The sequence below is a fragment of the Aegilops tauschii genome, chromosome 3, assembly GCF_002575655.3.
Source record: "Aegilops tauschii subsp. strangulata cultivar AL8/78 chromosome 3, Aet v6.0, whole genome shotgun sequence".
Lineage (NCBI taxonomy): Eukaryota > Viridiplantae > Streptophyta > Magnoliopsida > Poales > Poaceae > Aegilops > Aegilops tauschii.
In genome coordinates, this window is record NC_053037.3 from 325,808,077 (window position 1) to 325,829,890 (window position 21,814).

The following is a 21,814-nucleotide window of genomic DNA, read 5'->3' on the forward strand; positions in this document are numbered from 1 at the left end:
TCTGCAACATAAAACGTTGCAGCCCGAAAACGGGTCAGCACATGGAATATGCTGGCAATGTAACACATAGAGAATAATGAACATAATAATGCTATACTACATGCATATATGGCTGGTGGAAAGCTCTATGGTTAGCGAAAAGCCAATTTTTCCCTACTGCAAAGGAATAAATTTTATTTAACTATCATGGTGGTTGTTAAACATTGAGAAGGTGCCTCCAACTCAATCCCAATTAAGTATCATCATTAACCCAACAAAATTAATTGAAGTAACATGATGATGAGATTCACATGATAATCCAGATACTAGATACTCAAGATGTCCATAACCGGGGACACGGCTAATCATGATTAGTTTGTACACTCTGCAGAGTTTTGTGCACTTTTCCCCACAAGACTCGATCGCCTCCGCTTGATTCTCGCACTGCATGATGTTTGAGAAACGGATGACCGAGACACAGTCTTTCAGAAGCGTTAACTCTCTACTCTGGGTAGACCGTACCACCTACATCCCCTACATCTGCTAGTCTACCTCTTCAAGAGCTCACACAACTTAGTCAACTATGCTAGAGCCCATAATAGCTTGTGGCTGCACACGGAAGTTTCTAGCATGAATAATCTCATGATCCCTTTGAGCCTGGGTGGCGGTCCATAGGATGATCACACGGGTACTCCGGGATATCCGAAAATACAGGCAACACTGGGTTCTCCAGGTGCCTCAATCCACCCAGATGTGAGTTTTAGTTGCCACCTTAAGTAAACCATTAATTAACAATCTCACATTTGTCATGAATATCTCTCAAATCCAATCCACGTCTACGAGCATAGCATGGCAATATAAGCAAACGTAGAAGTAACTCCCAAGGGTTTGATAATAAAACAGGTAATAGGTACTACCTCAACTACTTCCCAATACCCACAATTTAAATTGGATCCTAACCATGCAATGTTTGAGGATTGATCTAATGCAAATAAAAACTGGGTATGGAAGAGTATGATCAAAGTGTTACTTGCCTTGCTGATGATCCGCGTAACCTAGAGATTCGAAGTAACAAGCGGCGCACTCCGGGTACTCTATCGCAAACAAACAAGCACACAATAAGTACTCATCTAATGCACAAGTAAAACTCAAATAAAAGAACTAACCAGAAAGTTCAACTTAAGAACTCCGGTTTGCAAAAAGAATCAAATCGAACGAAGCAACGAAAGTCAAACGGCGGAAGAAACAAGCTTCGTTTACTAATCTGGATCTAGGTCAAATTTTACAGTAGAAAAAACTTGTTTGAGTCGGTTAAACGGAAAGAGAATTTCGAGACGAAACTCTAGGCGCTTGAATCGCCTGATTCCGATAAACGAGCGAAAAGTTAAACGAAAACAAAGTTCTGATCGGAAATCACGATCTGAAATAATCGCGGAAAAATCCAGCGAAAAAGAAAACGGACGAACAGTTAAAGAATGGACGTTCGTTAACAGCGACAATCCGACGAACACGTTCGTTAAAACAAACGGGTCGGTGAACGTTCACTAAGTAATAAAACCGAAAAAAATAAACCGATCTTAAAAAACGAAAACTAGGGTTTAGAAAAAAATAAATCGAATCAGTTTTTTTTTAAAACCGGACTCAGGCGGCGGCGGCTCGGCTACCTCGACAGCAGCTCCGGCGGGGCGACGGCGAGGCTCGGGCGGCGGCGGGGCTCGGCTGCGGGGCGGCGGGCGGCGGCGCAAGCGGCGGCGGCGCGACGCTGCAGCGGGCGGCGGCGGGTGCGGGTGCGGGGCGGCGGCGGGGTGAGGAGAGGAGGCGGGGTGGGGGGAGGGGTATTTAAGAGGGGGAGGGGGGTGGCGTGGAGGAGGGGGCAAGGCGGCGGCGGGGCGGCGTGTCCGAGCCGGTCTCGGCGGCGGCGGCGTCGTGCGCGCGAGGGAGATGACGGGAGGCGGCGGCCTGGCTCGGCTGGGCCTCGGCCCTGTCGGGCGCGGGTTTTTTTTAAAATATTCCGCCGAATCTAAAAAAATCGCAGAAAAATAAATAAAAATCCAAAAATGATAAAACAAAATTTCCCCGTCTAATTAAAATAATTAGAACAAGGTGAACATTTCTTTGACCCAAAAATGCAGTTTTGAAAACGTGCAATTTTTTTAATGCAAGTAAAATTGCAAATAAAATCCGAATAAAATCCAATATATGATTTTAATATTTTTCCTCCAATATTTCAATTGTTTTGGAAAAGTCATATTTTCTCCTCTCATTTATTTTAATATGAAATATTTTTTTCGGAGAGAAAATAATTAAAACCAAAATCCTCGTTTTATTATTTGATAAAATCAAATATGAAAAAAAATCGGGAAAATCCCCAACTCTCTCCGAGGGTCCTTGAGTTGCTTAGGATTTATCGAGGATTTGCCAAAATGCAATAAAATATGCTATGCAATGATGATCTAATGTATAACATTCCAAATTGAAAATTTGGGATGTTACAAACCTACCCCCTTAAGATGAAGCTCGCCCTCGAGATTCGGGTTGGCTAGAAAATAGGTGAGAGTGGTTCTTCCGTAGATCTTCCTCTCGCTCCCAGGTGGCTTCATCTTCCGTATGGTGACTCCACTGGACTTTGCAAAACTTGATAACCTTACTGCGGGTAACTCGGCTGGCATACTCAAGAATCTTAACTGGTTTCTCCTCATAGGTCAAATCACTTTCCAGCTGAATCGCTTCCAGTGGCACTGTATCTCTCAGTGGTATCTCAGCCATCTCTGCGTGGCACTTCTTCGGGAAACGTGAACTACATCATGAACTCCTGACAATGCTTCAGGCAATTCCAGTTTGTAGGCAACTTCTCCCGTACGTTCCAAAACTCTGTATGGTCCGATAAAACGGGGCGCTAACTTTCCCTTAACTCCAAAGCGCTTCACTCCTCGGAGTGGTGATACTCGAAGATAAACTCTGTCTCCGACTTCGTGAACTGTCTCCTTACGTTTAGAATCCGCATAACTCTTCTGTCTGGACTGGGCTACCTTGAGCCTATCGCGAATCAACCTCACTTTCTGCTCAGACTCCTTAATCAAATCTGGTCCAAACAACTGACGGTCTCCAGCTTCGTCCCATAACAACGGTGTTCTACACCTTCTTCCGTACAAAGCTTCGAAAGGGGCCATCTTCAAACTGATTTGATAACTGTTGTTGTAAGAAAACTCTGCATACGGCAAATTGTCGTCCCAGCTAGATCCATAATCTAGCGCACAAGCTCTCAACATGTCTTCCAAAATCTGGTTGACTCTCTCGGTCTGTCCATCTGTCTGTGGGTGAAAGGCTGTATTGAATTCTAGCCTGGTTCCCAAAGTTTCATGTAACTGATTCCAAAACTTCGTGGTAAACTGGGTTCCTCTATCTGATACAATGGTCCTCGGAACTCCATGCAAACATACGATTCTGGTCATGTATATCTTTGCCAACTTAGCACTGGTGTAAGTGGTCTTCACTGGGATGAAATGAGCTACTTTCGTCAAACGGTCGACTACAACCCATATTGAGTCATAGCCTGAACGAGTCCTGGGCAATCCCGTGATAAAATCCATGCCTAGTTTATCCCACTTCCATTCGGGTATCGGCAATTGTTGTAGCAATCCCGCTGGCTTCTGATGTTCTGCCTTCACTCTCTGACATACATCACAAACTGCTACATACTCCGCAATATCCTTCTTCATTCCGGTCCACCAGAAAGTATCCTTCAAATCCAAATACATCTTGGTATTTCCTGGGTGAATCGAATACGGTGAATCATGGGCCTCTTGCAAGATCAACTTCCTGATCTCCGGATCATTGGGCACATAAACGCGGTCCTCAAACCATAAGGTATCGTGCTCATCCTCACGAAATCCCTTGGCTTTCCCTTTGCTCAACTTTTCCTTTATCTCTTCAATCTCCTTGTCTGTCTTCTGAGCTTCTCTGATCTTTTCCATCAAGGTAGACTGAATCTCCAATGTCACTAAATAGCCTCTTGGAACTATTTCCAAACGTAGCTCACGAAGATCCTCGGCTAACTCCTGGGGTAACTCTCCTGTCATGAGGGTGTTGACATGGCTCTTGCGGCTCAACGCGTCTGCTACTACGTTAGCCTTCCCTGGGTGATAATGCAATCTCATATCATAGTCCTTAATAAGCTCCAACCATCTCCTCTGTCTGAGATTTAACTCCTTCTGCGTGAAAATGTACTTCAAACTCTTGTAATCCGTGTACACCTCACAATGGTTTCCGATGAGAAAATGTCTCCATGTCTTCAACGCATGCACTACGGCTGCTAATTCCAAATCATGCGTGGCATAATTCTTCTCATGGGGTTTAAGCTGTCGTGAAGCATATGACACAACTCTTCCTTCCTGCATAAGCACTGCTCCAAGTCCTCGACGAGAAGCGTCGCAATAAACTTCATAATCCTTGCGTTGATCTGGCAGAATCAACACTGGTGATGTAACCAATCGTTTCTTCAATTCTTGGAAACTAGCTTCACATTCCTCAGTCCAATTGAATTTGGTGTCCTTCTTCAATAGCTCAGTCATGGGCTTTGCAATCTTTGAGAAATTCTCAATGAATCTCCGGTAGTATCCTGCGAGTCCAAGAAAACTCCGGATCTCTCCAACTGACGTGGGTGATTCCCAACTTGTTACTGTGTCAACTTTGGCGGGGTCTACTGCTATTCCTTCTCCGGATATAACATGTCCGAGGAATCCAACTTCCTTCAGCCAAAATTCACATTTGCTGAACTTGGCGTATAGTTGATGTTCTCTGAGCTTCTCAAGTACCAAACGCAAATGCTCCTTATGCTCTTCTTCATTCTTGGAGTAGACTAAAATATCGTCAATGAACACCACGACGAACTTATCCAAAAACTCCATAAACACTTTGTTCATCAGGTTCATGAAATAGGCAGGTGCGTTAGTCAGACCAAATGACATAATGGTATACTCATATAGCCCATATCTGGTGGTAAAAGCCGTCTTAGGTATATCCTGCTCTCGAATCTTTAACTGATGGTATCCTGATCGTAGATCGATCTTGGAAAATACTTTAGCTCCCTGTAAGCGGTCAAACAAATCATTGATCATCGGCAGTGGGTACTTGTTTTTGATGGTCACTTCATTCAATCCACGGTAATCAACAACCATCCTCAACGATCCATCTTTCTTCTCCACTAGAAGTACTGGTGATCCCCAAGGTGATGAACTTGGGCGAATATAGCCTTTATCCAATAACTCCTTAATCTGCTTCTTAATCTCCTCCAAATCTTTTGCGGGCATCCTGTACGGTCTCTTAGATATTGGCCCTGTGCCTGGCAAAAGTTCAATCAAGAATTCAATGTCTCTATCCGGTGGCATGCCTGGCAACTCTTCTGGAAATACATCCGGGTAATCCTTCACCACTGGCACTTCCTCCTGTACAACTCCTGATAAGGAATTCACTTGAGTCCTCTTCGGCATATGCCGGGATACATACTTAATCCTTCTTCCTTCTAGGGTGGTAAGCAAAATCGACTTACTGGCGCACTCAATGTTCCCTTCATACTTTGATAACCAATCCATGCCTAATATCACATCCAATCCTTGCGATTCCAATATTATTAGGTCTGAGGGAAACAGGTAGTTACCAATCCTTAATGGTAACCGTTCACACCATAAACTAGCCATATACTCTGCTCCTGGCGAGGTTACTAACATGGGTGACCTAAGGGCTTGGGTTGGCAGTTTATACTTATCCACAAATCCCCTTGATATGTATGAATGCGATGCACCAGTATCAAAAAGAACGTGTGCAGTAAATGACTTAACCAAAAACTTACCTATTACTGCATCAGGCTGTGCTTCAACCTCTTCCACGCTCACGTGGTTCACATGTCCTTTGTTGAAAGGGTTCAGCTTCTTCCCAGAGCTTCCATTGCCATTTCCATTCTGGGCTTCAGGACAATCAGTTGCATAATGTCCAGTCTTCTGGCACTTGAAACAAGTAATGTGGCTTAGATCCCTCTTGGCTGGGGTAGATGGGTTGGTGCGGTTTTGTCCGTTGCTTCCTCCATTCCCATTACCATTCTTGGAGCCATTATGGTTGTGCGAACTACCTCCTCCATGGGTATGCTGAAACTGTCCTCCCGGTTTTGGGGTAAAACGTGGCTTCTGCTGAGCTCCAGAATTATACTTCCCTTGTCCATACTTCCTCTTACGGTTTTCAATCTGCTGCTGCTTCCCTTCAATCATGAGTGCTCTATCTACCAACTCCTGGTAGTTGTTGAAGGTTGCTACCATTAGCTGCATGCTCAGCTCATCATTCAATCCTTCGAGGAACTTCTCTTGCTTGGCTGCATCTGTAGCAACGTCATCTGGTGCATAACGTGCTAACTTACTGAAATCCTCCACATACTGGCCTACGGTGCGTCCTCCTTGTCGCAGGTTGCGAAACTCATGCTTCTTCATAGCCATAGCTCCTGCTGAAACATGGGCTGTACGGAAAGCTTGCTGAAACTGGTCCCATGTGACAGTGTCAATAGGGTGAGTGGCTGTGTAATTCTCCCACCATGATGCTGCGGGTCCATCAAGCTGATGTGCGGAAAAACACACTCTTTCCGCATCTGTGCATCCTGCAGTGGCCAACTCTCTTCCAACTTTGTGGAGCCAATCATCTACAACAATCGGCTCGGTGCTGCTGGAAAACACCGGCGGATTTAGCCTCAAGAAATGGGCTAAGTGATCAACAGGTGGTGGTGGTGGGTTGTTGTTGTTGTTGTTGTTGTTGTTGTTGTTGCCTTGGTTCTGTACTAACACTTGCATCAGGGCATTCTGTTGCTGAATCAACTGAGTGATCTCCGGTGGGAAAACAAATCCGGTGTCGCGTCTCGGAGGCATCTGATAGGTTAGAAAAGATGAGAGTTTAGAATAGAATGAGGTCTAGAGAGAAAACACTACCCATATGCTCATGAGACAAATACAATCAATAATACTCAATCAATTCAAACAAGGCATACAATCGATCTATCTAGCGTTACAAAAGTGCTTGAACTATACTATGTAAATGGGGGAAAACTACTACTGATATGGTGGTCTACTAGAAATTCTGATCAGTTGAAGACTCCATGATATCTGCTCCAGCTTCATCAACAAAGTCATCTTCACTGGGGTCCGAGTCGGTGTCATCGATGATGATGTAGTTATCCGGGCAAGTGCATTCATCACCTTCTGCTTTTGGCACTGGATTTCCCATGAATACTCCAATCTTCTTCTCCAGGTCGTCATTCTTCCCTACTAGTGCGATGATTTCCTCCAAATAATCCTCGCGTGTAGCCTTGAGTTCTTCCTCCAGCTCCTTGATCTTCGTCAATGCCTTCTCTAGATCTATCTTGTCTGAGCACATCTGGTTCTCCTGACGACGAATGTGTTGGTTTTGCTCCTGGATGAACGCTGCAATTGATCCATCCTTCTTGGTGCTGATCATCTCCCATTGCTCGTCTCGGCGTCCACAAATCTGATAAATAGTATCCTTAAGCTTCCTGTGGTAGACTTCTCCAATGCGTCCCATAGCGATGTGGGCTGCCATGCTCTTCCCTAAACTCCAGGTTGGTGCTTCAAAAGACAACTTTATAGGCTCAGTGACTGGCGCAATCGTCCTTCCTGGAACTTGAACTTGAATCTGCCAGCTCTCCTCTTCAGGTAATGTAGCGTTGTAGGTTCCGGTGATGCTTGGTATTCCTATATTCAAGTACTTGGTGACTTCCTTCAAGTGACGTCCAAAAGGCGTATCCTCATCGGGTTGCATGAACTTGCTCCTTGCATCCGCCATTCCTAAAAGAGTAGAAAGTGGAGAGGGGTCAGAAATGAGAAGAGAGAAGTGTTCTAGGGTTTAAGCTTAGTGGTCGTGTCCTACAGTCAGCGTGTGCTCTGATACCACCTTTGTAGTGACCAGACCTCAAACAGTCTGTGCTGCTGTGCACCAGTGTCATCCCTGGATCAGTAATGCTGACACGCACAGTACAAATGGAGGATTTATAACAGAGTAGCAATCACACACTTATTACAACGAATATCTCAAAAGAGAATAAGTATGATAAATATGGCTTAAGGCCATCTAAAAACGATAACAGCGGAAGGCTTGGAAGATAAGCGAGTCCATCAACTCCAACGGCATCACTGAGTATAAGACCACGACCTAAGGCACCTTACTCGTCGTCTGAAAAGTCTGCAACATAAAACGTTGCAGCCCGAAAACGGGTCAGCACATGGAATATGCTGGCAATGTAACACATAGAGAATAATGAACATAATAATGCTATACTACATGCATATATGGCTGGTGGAAAGCTCTATGGTTACAGTTTTGCGAAAAGCCAATTTTTCCCTACTGCAAAGGAATAAATTTTATTTAACTATCATGGTGGTTGTTAAACATTGAGAAGGTGCCTCCAACTCAATCCCAATTAAGTATCATCATTAACCCAACAAAATTAATTGAAGTAACATGATGATGAGATTCACATGATAATCCAGATACTAGATACTCAAGATGTCCATAACCGGGGACACGACTAATCATGATTAGTTTGTACACTCTGCAGAGTTTTGTGCAATTTTCCCCACAAGACTCGATCGCCTCCACTTGATTCTCGCACTGCATGATGTTTGAGAAACGGATGACCGAGACACAGTCTTTCAGAAGCGTTAACTCTCTACTCTGGGTAGACCGTACCACCTACATCCCCTACATCTGCTAGTCTACCTCTTCAAGAGCTCACACAACTTAGTCAACTATGCTAGAGCCCATAATAGCTTGTGGCTGCACACGGAAGTTTCTAGCATGAATAATCTCATGATCCTTTGAGCCTGGGTGGCGGTCCATAGGATGATCACACGGGTACTCCGGGATATCCGAAAATACAGGCAACACTGGGTTCTCCAGGTGCCTCAATCCACCCAGATGTGAGTTTTAGTTGCCACCTTAAGTAAACCATTAATTAACAATCTCACATCTGTCATGAATATCTCTCAAATCCAATCCACGTCTACGAGCATAGCATGGCAATATAAGCAAACGTAGAAGTAACTCCCAAGGGTTTGATAATAAAACAGGTAATAGGTACTACCTCAACTACTTCCCAATACCCACAATTTAAATTGGATCCTAACCATGCAATGTTTGAGGATTGATCTAATGCAAATAAAAACTGGGTATGGAAGAGTATGATCAAAGTGTTACTTGCCTTGCTGATGATCCGCGTAACCTAGAGATTCGAAGTAACAAGCGGCGCACTCCGGGTACTCTATCGCAAACAAACAAGCACACAATAAGTACTCATCTAATGCACAAGTAAAACTCAAATAAAAGAACTAACCAGAAAGTTCAACTTAAGAACTCCGGTTTGCAAAAAGAATCAAATCGAACGAAGCAACGAAAGTCAAACGGCGGAAGAAACAAGCTTCGTTTACTAATCTGGATCTAGGTCAAATTTTACAGTAGCAAAAACTTGTTTGAGTTGGTTAAACGGAAAGAGAATTTCGAGACGAAACTCTAGGCGCTTGAATCGCCTGATTCCGATAAACGAGCGAAAAGTTAAACGAACACAAAGTTCTGATCGGAAATCACGATCTGAAAAATCGCGGAAAAATCCAGCGAAAAAGAAAACGGACGAACAGTTAAAGAATGGACGTTCGTTAACAGCGACAATCCGACGAACACGTTCGTTAAAACAAACGGGTCGGTGAACGTTCACTAAGTAATAAAACCGAAAAAATAAACCGATCTAAAAAAACGAAAACTAGGGTTTAGAAAAAAAAACCGAATCGGGTTTTTTTATTTAAAAAAACCGGACTCGGGCGGCGGCGGCTCGGCTACCTCGGCAGCAGCTCCGGCAGGGCTCCGGCGGGGCGGCGGGGCGATGGCGAGGCTCGGGCGGCGGCGGGGCTCGGCTGCGGGGCGGCGGGCGGCGGCGGCGCAGCGGGCGGCGACGGGTGCGGGTGCGGGGCGGCGGCGGGGTGAGGAGAGGAGGCGGGGTGGGGGGGGGTATTTAAGAGGGGGAGGGGGGTGGCGTGGAGGAGGGGGCAAGGCGGCGGCGGGGCGGCATGTCCGAGCCGGTCTCGGCGGCGGCGGCGGCGTCGTGCGCGCGAGGGAGACGACGGGAGGCGGCGGCCTGGCTCGGCTGGGCCTCGGCCCAGTCGGGCGCGGTTTTTTTTTAATATTCCGCCGAATCTAAAAAAATTGCAGAAAAATAAATAAAAATCCAAAAATGATAAAACAAATTTTCCCCGTCTAATTAAAATAATTAGAACAAGGTGAACATTTTTTTGACCCAAAAATGCAGTTTTGAAAACGTGCAATTTTTTTAATGCAAGTAAAATTGCAAATAAAATCCGAATAAAATCCAATATATGATTTTAATATTTTTCCTCCAATATTTCAATTGTTTTGGAGAAGTCATATTTTCTCCTCTCATTTATTTTAATATGAAATATATTTTTCGGAGAGAAAATAATTAAAACCAAAATCCTCGTTTTATTATTTGATAAAATCAAATATGAAAAAGAAATCGGGAAAATCCTCAACTCTCTCCGAGGCTCCTTGAGTTGCTTAGGATTTATCGAGGATTTGCCAAAATACAATAAAATATGCTATGTAATGATGATCTAATGTATAACATTCCAAATTGAAAATTTGGGATGTTACATTGTCCCAGGTGATGGTGAGGCCGACTGACTCGCCTTTTTGGAAAGGATTGATGAGAGTTAAATCAGTCTTTTTCAACAGGACAAAGTTTATCGTTGGAAATGGTACTACCACAAGATTCTGGGAGGATACGTGGCTAGAGGAGACGCCCCTTGCAATCCAATATCCCTCTCTTTATAATATTGTTCAGCAAAGAGACGCTTACGTTGCAACAGTACTTCAGCCCAGCCATCTCAATATTTAGTTTAGAAGGACGCTAGCGGGAAACCGTTGGGAAGCCCGGCTCCATCTTGTGAGAAGGTTGATGGATGTTCAGCTATCTCAACAGCCCGATCAGTTGTGCTGGAAACTAAACTAAGAAGGGAGAGTTTTCGGTTAAATCCATGTATTTGGATATTATCAACTCAAGCTCTATTCCTAGCTCTAAACATGTTTGGAAAGTCAAGGTACCTTTGAAAATTAAAGTGTTTATGTTGTTTTTCCATAAACAAGTCATTTTAACTAAGGATAATTTGGTAAAACGTAACTGGACAGGATCTACAAGATGTAGTTTCTGTGATAGTGATGAATCCATCAAACACCTCTTTCTTGACTGTCCTTTGGTAAAAAAATTGTGACGGTCGGTTCACATAGCCTTTAATATTACTCCTCTGAATTCTATCAACACGTTATTTGGGACGTGGCTTGACGGGATAGATTCAGAAACAGCGAGACATATTCGTGTAGGAGTATGTGCTTTATTATGGGCAGTCTGGAACTGCAGAAACGATTTGGTTTTTAACAGATCAACAAATATTAATTTCTTGCAGGTTATTTTCCGAGCCACGGCACTGATCCGTATGTGGTCGCTACTCACTCCGACGGAGGCCAGGGAGCGTTTGGTTACTGGATCTATCCGATGGAAGACGGTAGCACGGGCTATCTTCAACCGGTTTGGATGGCGGTCATGTAACAGGATAGACATTTAGTGTTCCTATCTTTTTTATGCCAGCCGGTTGTGGCGTCCTTGTATTTTGTTTGCTCTTAGTGAGTCTTTTTTCCGCTTTGTTTTGAGACATGATGAATATTGCTGAACCTTTGGATTATTAATAATATGGCCTTATGCATCATTCTGATGCAGAGGCCGGGGATTCAACCCCCTTTTCAAAAAAATAACATCTTACCCCTAGTCGTCATTGGACTGCCAAGTTCCACGCTCGGCAAAGGTTGCTAGCCACGTGGCACCGCCATTAATGACCGTTTCACCTAACATGGTACTTTGCCGAGTTCTCGTTTTTGAAACTCGGCAATGAATTTTTAAATGTTTGATGAGTGCCCGATAATAGAAACTCGGCAAAGTTAATGATTGCCGACCCTTGTCCAGTCGAGTGCTGTTTGCCGAGAATGAAACTTGGCAAACACAATGCCGAGTTTTTTCCGGGCTTTGCTGAGTTCCCTGGGAACTCGACAATTGCGGCAATTCCAGTAGTGGTTGACAATAGTTGCGGGGACCAAAAAACATACTTCTTTCATAATGTAATCATACATGAAAAAACATGAATTCTGAACCATAGCAGTAACAATTAAATTAAAGATTGAGATTTGTTCACGCTTTGGTTTTCTGTAGAGAGCCTATTATCTTGAGAATAAAGCATTGGAGCTCACCGCATTAAAGGGAAGATACTAATTTATAAGATTCTTGAAACAATAGTTGAGATGAAGTGGCACCATGTGACAGAGGTCAGATGTGGCAGTCTCTGTCTACGAGAATAAAATAGAAGGGTCATATGAAAAGGCCCATCCTTGTCGTAATTTTATGCCTGATTACATGGTGAGACAGATGACGGTAAATAGTGAACATGCATAGTTTCGTATAGTGAACATGCATACTTTCGTATGTGACGATTAAATTGCCCTCAGCTTAATTTACGCACCATGCATAGGACGTAGCATTTTCGTGTTATCTAGAGCATGAGTGTATGATGGGGCAAGCTCGAACTCAAAGCATTGAAGGATCATGCACAAGGAAAGCTTGGCCTCAAGCATTGCAAACTGTTGGCCAATGCAAATACGTGGCCCCCAACCAAATGGTAGGAACGCACAAGGATTCTTGGATGCCTTGGATATCCCATCGGCGAACCTCTCCGGTTTGAACTCATGCACGTCGCTTCCCCATATGTCTGGGTCATGGTGCATTAACAACACAGGAAGCTCGATGAGCACACCGGCAGGGTATGTGATACCTCCAATCTCCATTTCCTTGTATGTTTTTCGGATGAAAGCGACAACTGGTGGGTATAATCAGAGCACCTCGTAAAGAATCATGGTCACCTACATTGTAGACTAAATGACTTATTATGCTTCCTAATATATATTTCATAAGAACAATGGAATCAAGTAAATAAAACACTACTCACCGTTTTTAGTCGGGCAAAGCCTTCGTGCTCAATTTTATTCTTTCCAAATAGGCCAAGGACCTCCTCCCTTGCACGATCTTGCCACTCGGGATGCATACTTAGTATGACCATTGTCCATGTGAGTAATATTGATGTTGTTTCTGTTCCTGCAAAATAGAACAACTTGCATTCCTCCACGACCTCATCAATCGTCATTCCTGAGATGCATTGGCCATTCTCATCTGTGCCCCTCATGTTGGACTCAAGCATCAAACCGAGCAAGTCATTTTTGGTATTTTCTCCTTCTTGCATAGCTTGCATTCTTTTTCTGATTAGATTGAGCAGAATTGATTCAATTTCATTATTAATTTCACTCATCCTTCTATTGTTTTTGGTTGGCAAGGACCTGAAAAATGACACCCCAACAAATTACTACTAGCACGTACAAACTAACTATACTTAATTAATTAATCTGTCTATGCGCTACTAAATCTCGTGATAATGCATAATATAATATAACGTGAATTGACAAAACATGGTCTCTGGCGTTAGTCTAAACTAGACAATGCCCCCGCACGTTGCAGTGAAAATGTTTTGCAATATATTTGAATAATATTTAGTTTTATGGGACATGAACATTTGAAGCAGTAATATAGAAACTAAAATTAAAATACATATGACTTATTGTGTCTTTTAGTCTATAGTTGTAAAATATTTATTATATATAAATAGAATAAAAGAATGTAAATTATCATGCATGTTCCCATGCTGAGGTGGACCTTTTGATTTGAATGGTTGCATATTAAGGTGGGTCATTTTCATGCATGTTGCATGCTTAGGTGTCATGCTGGTATGTTGAAACAAATTTGTTAGTGGGGAACTAATTATTTAAATATTAAAGATCAGCACGATCCCTATAATTGATGTTGATTTATTAATCAGGACCGGCTATGCGTAAGTCGCCTGAAATTTCATTTTAGGTAAGCCGATTTGCTAGACCATGTTTTTTTGATAAATATTGGCAAAATAGTTTTGGGGTAGAAAGTTTGCATTTCGAAACTTGAGCTCGTGTACCATAACACAAAGAAAACAGATAGAATATGCCGTAGACACAAATATTAGCCGGAAGGATGATTACGTAGTAAAGAGTACTCACAAGTAGCCGGGAATGATAATCTTCTTAACCCTGGCCAGGAGGCGTGGAGTTTGCACGGACTGCAACTGGAAAATCCTGGCACCTTCAGCGTAGTTACTGCCAAACGCGGTGCGAGAAATGACATCTCCGCTGAGTCTTTGGAACTCCGGACAGGCATCCACCTCATATGTACCATCAGAACCAAGAGATAGCGTCCATCTGCTCACAAGTTCTTGGCAGCAAGTAGAAAACGCTGGCATCATGAGCTGCAAATTAAATACACATGATTCCGTTAAATTGATAATTTCGCCAGCATTTGATTGAAGTACTACTACACATGGAACAATAAAAAATTAGGAGCAGTGTACGTACCTTGAGCTTCTCGAGATGGAATGCAGGGTTGAGGATCCTCTTGTGCTTGACCCATTGCTCGCCCTCGTACGTCGCCACGCCTCCGGCGAGCAGCCTGGACAGCGCCGGAAACTTGAGCTTCTCGAAGTGGCCGAACTTGTTGGACATCACCTCCTTGGTCAGATCAGGGTCGCTGATGGTCACCTTAGGGTACGGACCAAACCAGGATATACACGCCTTGCCGTGCTCCCGGACAATGTCGTGGAGCAGCGGCGCGACGAGAGGGGCTATGTTGTGGCAGCGCAGCGGCATCGACCTTGAGGGCGCCGCCTTGCTCCGCCGCTCATAGTCAACGACGTCGCCGACGAGGAAGCGGTACGAGGTGCCATGGAGACCCTGGGCGCGCAGTGCCCGCTCCAGCCGCCGCGGGTGCCACCACAGCCGGTCTATTAGCTTGGCAGCTTGCCAGAGAAGCACAAAGCCCAGGCTGCCGCATAGCAGGAAGCTCCATTGCACTAAAGCTGGACTAATCAACGCTCCAAGAACCATGTCTCTCTCACTTGATTGGGGGAAGAATGGTTGGATGATTGATTCGATTGAATGAGTATGGTGGGGATGCATCACAATATATATGGAGAGAAATCAAGGCTGTGGGGAACTCTGGTCCATGCCTCTCTCCGAAGGAACTTGGTAGAGAAGAAACTGAGATGGAGATCTGATTATTATTAGTTAAATTAAAGTGAGCGCAGTGACGCGGCATGGGCACTCATGGCCTCATGAGCCAGTCAACGGTCTCCCAAGACAAGGACAATACCACTGGATGTATAATAAGGGGATCTCTAGCAAATCTATATTTGAGGAGCAAAGGTGTGTTGATAGAGTTAAGCATTAGCTAGCGGATCACTGAAACATATCTCCCGTAGTGGATGTGTCCATGACCCGCATTCACACTGGTACCCCAGTGGTGCTGAACTCGCTCTCCTCTTTCCCCTTTCCTTTGTTGTTGTGCTGGGTCAGAACTTTTTTTTTTCCGAGACGGATGGGCTAGAATTGATGTATTTCCGTTATGCAACTAATGAAAAGGGGTGATGCGCGGTTCAGAAAAAATATAATCCTTAAAAATAATTGACTCCCTAAAATGCATTCATTCGGACCAAATATAGTCGGCACGCATGACTGCGAACTATATTTGCTCAGCCACTGTACCCACCTCGCTGCACCCACCTGACCTTGCCGTCGCCACAGTCGCTCGGATCATAAGAGACTCATGGTTCTTCTAAACACAGTTAATTAACTTGGAACAACTTTATGTTACTCATATTTAGAAGAATGAAGAGCCACTGATGAGTCGTGCAAATTGTTTGAAACCGGCCTATTCATGTTAGTCGGGAGAGCAACTCGAATGTGAGAACTTAAAAAAGTCTCAACAAAAATGCACAACAATGACGCGGAACTGCCCATGTCCGCGGTGCACAAGTACTACTTAAATATATAGAGCTATTGGTTATCAACTTTTCATCATCGGCCGTCAACATATAGTCAAGTCGAACAACGATTAATAGAAATCTATTACAAAGCAATTACAAGTTGACCTCACGAAATATTATGGATCTTATGTCGTACCCAAAAATGTTTGCCCAACTTTCACACTTAGTTAGGAATTCAACTTATTCCTAGACACGCTACTTAATCGAAAGATAGGAAAACATTTAGCAGGTGTTGTAGGTCTAAAGTAGTGCTAATCATCAATATTCTTATCTGTACAACATAATTAGGCAATTAAAACAACTCATTCCAACTTGTTGTACATAAAGAAGACTGATGAATAATGTTACAAATAATCATCATCGGTCAACGCAAATATAAAAGTCTAAACAATTCTTTTAAATATTTATGTGATAGATCTAAATCACACATGCATAACATATCACGGATGGTAGGCCGTCGATGGCACCGTCGACACGCGCCAACTGCTAGGGGGAGGCCGACGAGCACTCGCCACCCCGTCAAGGAAGGGTGAGCGTGGACGTCGGTGGGGAAGAAGAGGGGCAGCACATAATCGTCCCACTGTCGAGGAGGGCGAGCATGGACACCGATGTGGAGCCGCTGCAGATTCGATTAGGGGTTGGGAGGAAGTGGGTGAGCTGCCACGTAGGGGATTAGGGTTTGGGAGGCGCATTTTTTTAGAAAAGGATGCGCCTCCCAAACCCTAATCCGCGCATGAGGTCTCTCACTTTGGAGAATAGAAAGCACATCAGATCATAATATATATCAATACCCTCCAATGTATATCAATATCCCCTTGTTTTTTTCAATGCAAAAAAAAGATATAGTAAGTGATTCCATAAATCTACACGGTTGCCAAGAATTCAGTATATATTCTTAACCAACGATTTCTTATATAGAGAGAACGACCCTCACAAATTGAAAATACTAATTTGTTAAGAATCAATCGAATTGAAATCATACTGTGATCGTCGACTGTATCACTACCCAGTTCCGCATCATTTCCTAAAATGATGATCTCATTATTAACTAATCTCGCAAAACCGCTCCACAGAACCGCCCTATCCATTCATCGTTGAGGAGGCATATTCTCAAATGGCTCATATCTACTATTGTGTTAATGGGGGTGTGGTTTGGTAATACGCCAATTTGCCACTATTAGTGGATAAAATGATTTATTTCACTTCACAATCCCATAATCCAAAAGTTTCATCGACGAGGGTGATTTGGAAATATAAAATGGATCAGTGGCATTGCCCGCAGAACCAACACAACCGGGGTTATGTTTATGTATCAACGACGTTGGCCAAAAACCAGGTGCCCCTAGTATATTTGAGAGGTTTTGGTTTCCTTTAAAAGATGTATGTTAATGAAGCAAAACTATGTTGAAACATTGCATCTGCGTTGCTAAGACCTTAATAGTTTTTGGTTTAAATACAAGTGTTACACATAGTTTGTGATGTACGTTGCTTGCAAAACTGACATACATTCCTTCGATATCGTATACATGATCGAGATTCCTAGGAAAAGTGTGATCGATGCCTCAATGCCAACTAATAGATTTTCCTTATGATTAGGAATTCCAATTTCCCCTACATTTAAGATACACATAGGAGGTTATTGATGACACCTGGCAATGAAATTAGGGATGCTTATACAATCTGCATTTAAATTCGTTTGTTTGTTGGTTCAATCTAGTGGCGATGGCGTACGACCAGATGCCGCTAGAGCGATAGTGCTGGGGCTAGCTCAGTTGGTCACGCCAGTAGTGTCACCTTAGAAAAGAGCCCTCTCATTGCCGTGTCGGACCTCCTCGTTAGAGAACCCCTTCCCGCATAATATAATAGACCATAAGAGTATTGTAGTCACTTCCTACCATACGGTGGACTTTGGGGTTGCTCAAATGTCATCTATAACACGACGATCATAACGACAACTTACATGTTCATCGGAAAGTTTGACAAGGGACTAGATAGCTTGAGAGTGGGATTAGCTCCTCCGACGATGAAGAAATATTCTTAGAGCCCTCTCGGTGTGACACCATCCATCATCGTTTGGGCAGATACATGTGACTATGTCACGGGGATGTCTGAACATATCAACGAGAAAGAAGAACAAAACCAGTTACGAGGATGACGATATAGTGAGCATGTGTATGACTCAGGAGGATACCGATATAGTAAGCAAAGGGAACATCACATGATATCCAAAGGTTCACTAGAATATCATATATGTAATCATAGGGATTGATATGGACGTCCACTGTTCTGCTATCGGTCATTAAACAAAGGAGTTTCATTCATGTATATGATTTACCGAACCTATGGGGTCACAAGCTTAAGGTAATCATGATCTGCTGAGTGTTAGTAGGAAAAGAGTATCGAGAAACCGGAAGCGTTTTGGGGTCACCAGAAGGGTTTCAGAGTTTATCGGGAAATACCAGGTATAACCGATAAATAATATATATGTGGAAAATGTTTCCGGTGATGTTAAATTAATAATAAAAGGCTCCAGTAATTGTTAGAAGGCTTTTATATTTAATTTAATATCAACGACCCTTAAAAAGCCAAATGGTGGAGAAAGGACTGGGCCACAAGGGCCCATGTAGGGGAGGTGCCCCTTCTGTTGGGGAACATAGTATTTCAAAAAAATTGCCTACGATCACGCAAGATCTATCTAGGAGAAGCATATCAACGAGCGAGGAGAGTGTGCCTCATAGACCGAAAGCGGAAGCGTTTAGTAACGCGGTTGATGTAGTCGAACGTCTTCGCGATCCAACCGAACAAGTACCGAACGCACGGCACCTCCGCGATCTGCACACGTTCAGCTCGGTGACGTCCCTCGTACTCTTGATCCAGCTGAGGCCGAGGGAGAGTTTCATCAGCACGACGGCGTGGTGACGGTGATGATGAAGGTACCGGTGCAGGGCTTCGCCTAAGCACTACGACGATATGACCGAGGTGTGTAACTGTGGAGGGGGCACAGCACACGGCTAAAAGATCAACTTCTGTGTCTTGGGGTGCCCCCTTGGCCACGTATATAAAGGAGGGAGTAGGAGGAGGCCGGCCTAGGAGGGGCGCGCCTATAGGGGGAGTCCAACTAGGATTCCCAATCCTAGTTGGAGTCCCCTTCCTTTTCCAAGAGGGGGGAGAGGGAAGGAGTAGGAGAAGGAGAAGGTAAGAGAGGGGGGCGCCGCCCCCTCCCTAGTCCAATTCGGACTTGCCATGGGGCGGGGGGCGGCCACCCCTGGAGGCCATTCTCTCCTTTCCCGTATGGCCCATTAAGGCCCACTACTTCCTCCGGCAAATTCCCGTAACTCTCCGGTACTCCAAAAAATACCCGAATCACTCGGAATCTTTCCGATGTGTGAATATAGCCTTCCAATATATCGATCTTTACGTCTCGACCATTTCGAGACTCCTCGTCATGTCCGTGATCTCATCCGGGACTCCGAACAACCTTCGGTACATCAAATCACATAACTCATAATACAAATCGTCATCGAACGTTAAGCATGCGGACCCTACGGGTTCGAGAACTATGTAGACATGATAACCCACAAGTACAGGGGATCGCAACAGTTTTCGAGGGTAGAGTATTCAACCCAAATTTATTGATTCGACACAAGGGGAGCCAAAGAATATTCTCAAGTATTAGCAGTTGAGTTGTCAATTCAACCACACCTGGATAACTTAATATCTGCAACAAAGTATTTAGTAGTAAAGTAGTATGGAAGTAACAGTAACGGTAGCAAAAGTAACGGTAGCAGTTTTGTAGTCATTGTAACAGTGGCAACGACAAAGTAACTAAGCAAAGAGCAATATGTGAAAAAACTCGTAGGCATTGGATCGGTGATGGAGAATTATGCCGGATGCGATTTCTCATGCAATAGCTATAACATAGGGTGACACAGAACTAGCTCCAATTCATCAATGTAATGTAGGCATGTATTCCGAACATAGTCATACGTGCTTATGGAAAAGAACTTGCATGACATCTTTTGTCCTACCCTCCCGTGGCAGCGGGGTCCTATTGGAAACTAAGGGATATTAAGGCCTCCTTTTAATAGAGTACCGTACCAAAGCATTAACACTTAGTGAATACATGAACTCCTCAAACTACGGTCATCACAGGGAGTGGTCCTGATTATTGTCACTGCGGGGTTGCCGGATCATAACACATAATAGGTGACTATGGACTTGCAAGATAGGATCAAGAACTCACATATATTCATGAAAACATAATAGGTTCAGATATGAAATCATGACACTCGGGCCCTAGTGACAAGCACTAAGCATAGCAAAGTCATAGCAACATCAATCTCAGAACATAGTGGATACTAGGGATCAAACCCTAACAAAACTAACTCGATTACATGGTAAATCTCATCCAACCCATCACCGTCCAGCAAGCCTACGATGGACTTACTCACGCACGGCGGTGAGAATCATGAAATATTGGTGATGGACGAAGGTTGATGATGACGACGGCGACGGATTCCCCTCTCCGGAGCCCCGAACGGACTCCAGATCAGCCCCCCGAGAGAGATTTGGGCTTGGCGGCGGTTCCGTATCATAAAACGCGATGAATCTTTCTCTCTGATTTTTTTCTCCCCGAATGTGAATATATAGAGTTGGAGTTGAGGTCGGTGGAGCACCAGGGGGCCCACGAGGCAGGGGGCGCGCCCAGGGGGGTAGGCGCGCCCCCACCCTCGTGGACAGGGTGTGGGCCCCTGGCCTTGATTCTTTCGCCAGTATTTTTTATTAATTCCAAAAATATTCTCCGTGAAGTTTCAGGTCATTCCGAGAACTTTTATTTCTGCACAAAAATAACACCATGGCAATTCTGCTGAAAACAGCGTCAGTCTGTGTTAGTTACATTCAAATCATGCAAGTTAGAGTCCAGAACAAGGGCAAAAGTGTTTGGAAAAGTAGATACGATGGAGACGTATCAACTCCCCCAAGCTTAAACCTTTGCTTGTCCTCAAGCAATTCAGTTGACAAACTGAAAGTGATAAAGAAAAACTTTTACAAACTCTGTTTGCTCTTGTTGTTGTAAACATGTAAAGCCAGCATTCAAGTTTTCAGCAAAGATTATGAACTAACCATATTCACAATAACATTTAGGTCTCATGTTTACTCATATAAATGACATAATCAACTAGCGAGCAATAATAATAAATCTCAGATGACAACACTTTCTCAAAACAATCATAATATGATATAACAAGATGGTATCTTGCTAGCCCTTTCTGAGACCGCAAAACATAAATGCAGAGCACCTCTGAAGATCAAGGACTGACTAAACATTGTAATTCATGGTAAAAGAGATCCAATCATAGTCATACTCAATATAAATTAATAGTAATGGATGCAAATGACAGCAGTGCTCTCCAACTGGTGCTTTTTAATAAGAGGGTGATAACTCAACATAAAAGTAAATAGATAGGCCCTTCGCAGAGGGAAGCAGGGATTTGTAGAGGTGCCAGAGCTCGATTTTGAAACAGAGATAAATAATATCTTGAGCGGCATACTTTCATTGTCAACATAACAACCGAGAGATCTCGATATCTTCCATTCTACACACATTATAGGTGGTTCCCAAGCAGAATAATAAAGTTTATACTCCCCCACCATCAACAAGCATCAATCCATGGCTTGCTCGAAACAACGAGTGCCTCCAACTAGCAACAACCCTGGGGGAGTTTTGTTTGCAATTATTTCGATTTGATTTGAGCATGGGACTGGGCATCCCGGTG

The 21,814-nt window shown here is 43.8% G+C and overlaps 1 pseudogene; it reads right to left on the reverse strand.

The window, feature by feature from the left end:
• Positions 1 to 12,394: 12,394 nt before the first annotated feature.
• LOC109738040 (cytochrome P450 CYP72A616-like) lies at positions 12,395 to 15,222 on the reverse strand (annotated as a pseudogene).
• Positions 15,223 to 21,814: the final 6,592 nt, after the last annotated feature.